The 4843-nt window shown below is 34.1% G+C and overlaps 1 long non-coding RNA gene across 1 annotated transcript; it reads right to left on the reverse strand.

The window, feature by feature from the left end:
- Positions 1 to 3011: 3011 nt before the first annotated feature.
- On the reverse strand, positions 3012 to 4843 carry LOC126655699 (uncharacterized). The gene is made up of 3 exons (XR_007633071.2): positions 4756 to 4843; positions 3786 to 3856; positions 3012 to 3242 (listed from the first exon to the last, which is right to left on the reverse strand). It is a non-coding gene; the product is annotated as an uncharacterized LOC126655699 (long non-coding RNA).

Below are 4843 nucleotides of genomic sequence, written 5' to 3' on the forward strand. Positions count from 1 at the left end.
TTGACTGGAGATCCTTTTACGGCTATGATGACTGAAATGATGGCTGAGGTCAACCTTGTTGGTGGATCAAGTGGTTGGTGGGTGGACACGGGTGCTAATCCCCATGTTTGCCACAAACCGTGCTATGTTCAAAACATACACTACTATGGATGATAAGAAAGCGATACTGGGTGATACTCACACCACCACTTTTGCTGGAATCGGAAGTGTTGAACTGAAGTTTACTACAGAGAAAACACTAATCTTGAAGGATGTGATGCACACTCCTATGATGAGGAAGAACTTGGTGTCTGGCTATCTTTTCAACAAGGCTGGATTCTGTCAGACTCTTGGGGGAGATCTGTACACCATTACTAGAAATGGTATTTTTGTGGGAAAGTGTTATGCTTATGAGGGTATGTTTAAATTGAATGTTAAAATTATCAATAAAGATGTTGCTTCTGTTTATATGGTTTATGATTTTAATATTTGACATGCTAGACTATGTCATGTAAATAAAAGGATAATTAACAACATGAGTACCCTAGGATTAATTCCTAAAATGAACCAAACTGAGTTTGAAAAATGTGAATTATGTAGTCAAGTTAAGATAATAAAAAACTCACAAAAATCAGTAATTAAAGAATCTGAACCTTTAGATTTAACACATCCTGATATATGTGAACTTAATGGTACCTTGACCAGAGAAGGTAAAAGATATTTTATCAATTTTATTGATGATTTTTCTGATTTTACACATGTGTATTTGATGAAAACTAAGAGTGATGCACTTGACATGTTCAAGTTATTTGTTATTGAAATTGAAAATCAATTCAATAAAAAAATCATAAGAATTCACAATGACAGAGGTGCTGAATATAAATATAGCTTGTTTATAGAATTTTATAACTCACATGGTGTTGTGCATGAAAAATAACACCTTATTCTCTTGAAATGAACAGTAAAGCCGAAAGAAAAATAAAACACTCACAGAAGCTATATTGTCTATTTTATTAAATTCTGGAGCTGCTTTTTATTGGTGGGGTGAAATTTTGTTAAATGTTTGCTACGTACTCAACAGAGTCCCTAAATCAAACAGTTAGATTTCACCTTATGAGATTCTAAAGAAAAGACAACCAAATTTTGTCTTATATAAGAACTTAGGGCTGTTTAGCCTATGTTTGGATTCCTAATCCGAAACGAATAAAATTAGCAAGCAGAGTCTACGAATGTGTTTTCATTGGGCATGCAGCAGTGTTTTAAAAATCAGATCGGACCGGCCGGTCAGACCAGTTGAACCGCGAACCGGTTAGTGGTTCGATTTGAAAAGGTAAAAAACCGAATCTTTTGGTTGGACCGGATTAAACCGGATTTTGAACCGGATTGGACCGGTAAAAAACCGATGAACCCGAGTTGTTTTCAATTTATTTAAATTTATTAGACCGGTTGAACCGGTCATTGAACCGGTTAAACCAGTTGAACCAGAAACCGGTGGCCTCACCGGTTCAGCCACCGGTTCGGTTTTTAAAACACTGGTATGCAGTTAATAGCAAAGCATATAGGTTTTATGACTTGACTGCATGAGTTATTATTGAATATGTGAATGCTGATTTTTATGAACAAAAATTTCCTTTTAAATTAGGAAATAGTGGGGCGAATAATCTAGTAATGTTCCGGTTGTTAGGAATAATGAGATTACTGATGATACAGAACCAGAGATCAGAAAAAGTAAAAGAGCAAGAATTTTGAAAGATTTTGGAACTGATTTCCGTGTCTATTATTTAGAGGAGGATCCTACGAACCTCTAAGAAGCTCTGACTTCTTTAGATTCTGGCTTGTGGCAAGAATCCATGAATGATGAGATGGATTTATTAGAGTTTAATAAGAAATGGCGTTTGACTAATATGCCTCCCGGTTGCAAAACCATAGGTTGTAAATGGAAATTCGAAAAAGAAATTGAAACCTGATGGCACAATTGACAAATATAAAAGCTCGACTTGTAGCCAAAGGTTATAGATAATGTGAAAACGTTGATTTCTTTGATACCTATTCACCTGTTACTAGAATAACATCCATTAGAGTGCTGATTTAGATCCCTGCACTATATGATATGGTTGTACACCAAATGGATGTTAAGACTGCCTTTTTTAAACGGTGAATTGGAGGAACAAATTTACATGGATCAACCTGAAGGTTTTGTGATACATGGTCAGGTACAGGTGTACAAGTTAGACAAATCTTTGTATGGTCTAAAATAAGCACCTAAGTAATGGCATGAGAGATTTGATAACCTTGTCATCTCAAATGGTTTTAAAGTGAATGAAAGTGACAAATGTATTTACTACAAATATGAAAAGGAACTTTGTAATTTCATAACGACGTCCTATGCATGCATAAGTAAGTGAGATATTTAGTCGGTAGAAAAATTATTTCCTAGCTTAGTGTCACGACCAAAATTCATAGATCGTAACCGGCGCTAGGGTATGGGAGTGGTAGCTTCGAAACCCGTAGCAAGCCTCGCGGAAAACATGCAAGCATATAACCTGCATAAAAACAACGCTCGGGGGCAACCGACACTCCGACCTAACTCTATTAGTTATCTGTACAACAAATAAGTAATGCTCGGTTCAACTTCGAGTCTCCAACAACATGGCATAAAAATAATATCCGGTGTAAACATTAAAGCATGCCAACATAAACAAGAAATAGTCGGACCAATCCGACAAATCAAAATAAAGATAACTAGAGACTATTACTACTGCGGTATAAGAGTTTTAAAATAAAAGACTCTCTTTTAAATAAACTTAAAAGTAGACGTCCACAGAATCAATGAAAGCTGGAGATCAATAAGACGCTCTCAAATCAAATAAACCTAGAAATGGGGAAACAACAGAGGTCAAATATACTGAGATGAGTTCATATTATTATGTACATTTATTATTTAAAAACCCTTAAAACAAAATGTGACACCCTCAAATTAAAACATTATATACTCAAACATTTATAACAAACATCACAATATCCATTTAATATATGTTATGTTTCGACACAAAAGTTTTAACTTATCGCATAACCGTAACATTCAAACTATCTCACATCAAACACTAATACATAACTTTATACAAAGATTCTTAGTACAAAAGTTTTGTTATCTATCTTATACACACAAACACTTCAAAATATGCACGTGCAATGAACTCTCCATTGGCCTACCTGAAACCTCTATCAGATGCAAATGTCGACTCAATGCAACTCTTTGTATCCTGAAAAATAATAACGTAGAGGAGTGAGCCTGCAACTCAATAAGCAAATAGATATATGCATACTAAATATACACATTCATAAGCATTTCAAGTAACTAATATATAACTCAAGCAATGATCCATTCAACATAAACAATAACCAAAACAAATGTAGTAGTCCAATGTTCAATTCAAAGCAAACATATTCTCACATTTCCAATCAACATCAAGCTTACAGAAGGATATTCAATCATGCGCATAATTCTCATGTTGGCTCAAATCCCATATAGGCAACCAACATATGTTATTGGCCCAAATCGCCCTTTAGGCAACCAATAACTCAATCTCACATCGTTCGCCCGAATCGCCATTTTAGGCAACCAACGACTATCTCAATTCTCATTGAATATCCAAACATAAGCATGACATGATTCTAAAAAGCAAAACATGACTCGCGCAAACAATTCAACCATAATTCACAAGCGCATATACGTCTCAAATCAATACACACTTGCAATTGCAAATAAACGTATATACCAAGTATAACACTATCTATTCACTTACTCAATTCACCGAGTCTCAAACTCGTGAAGTTCCAGGCTTGTCCATCGTATTCCCTTCTGGTCTATAAGTACCTATTCACATATATATAATCTCAATTCATTCACAAGGTATAACTATTTCCTCAATTTACATAAAGAAATAAACTAGTAACCATAACCCCTTTTTCTAGGCAGATTATGTGTAATGACTTCAAATAGGTATTACTCATAACTCAAACATCATTTATACAAAATATTGATACGAGTCCTGTACATTTGAGTCTAGTTTCATTTACAAATGGAAGCACTTGAATTGGATTAGTATAAATCAGATTATGCACATTACAACACCACTAGGTTAAACTGTTTAGACAGATTATACAATTAAATGTTTATTCCTTATTCATAATCCAAATAACAGAATTAGTCTTTTGTCAAAACTAAAAAGTTTTATTTAACATCCTAAGGAATCCACAGAAACAATAATGGCATCATTTGGACATGTATAACTCATTGTATCAATTTCACAAGTAATTAATATTGCAGCCATAGTTCTACAGAATAGGCAGAACATATACCCTATCTTGCAATTGATCCAAACATCAATATAAACACAATTTGACAAAACCCTTTGGTGAAGTTATAGTTATATGAGTCTAAAAAAGATAACAAAAAGAACCAACTCGATTAGATCTCTAAACAATGAGATATTCATGTTTTGGTGACACCCTATCAGGCTGTATAGGCAGACAGAGCAATAAAATCGTATGGACTATTAGGCTATCATAACGATTTCAAATGATGAAACACAGATAATAACAATTGTAGTAGACGAACTATAGTTTCTATAGAATCAAGAATCAATCAATTTGGAGTTGCATAGCTCGGTTTATGATACAAACAACAGAGATAGACTTTTCAGATATGTGCAGATTGCTTTCAAAAAGATGATGAACTCTAACCTAATCAACCAAAACACTTAAATTACTTACCAAATATCTCCTTTTCTTGATCCAAACTTTAATTTAAGGTGTACTTGATGTTATGGCTGAAGTTAGGATTAGGTTTTCATGAATTCCT

This window comes from Mercurialis annua, linkage group LG1-X, assembly GCF_937616625.2.
Source record: "Mercurialis annua linkage group LG1-X, ddMerAnnu1.2, whole genome shotgun sequence".
Lineage (NCBI taxonomy): Eukaryota > Viridiplantae > Streptophyta > Magnoliopsida > Malpighiales > Euphorbiaceae > Mercurialis > Mercurialis annua.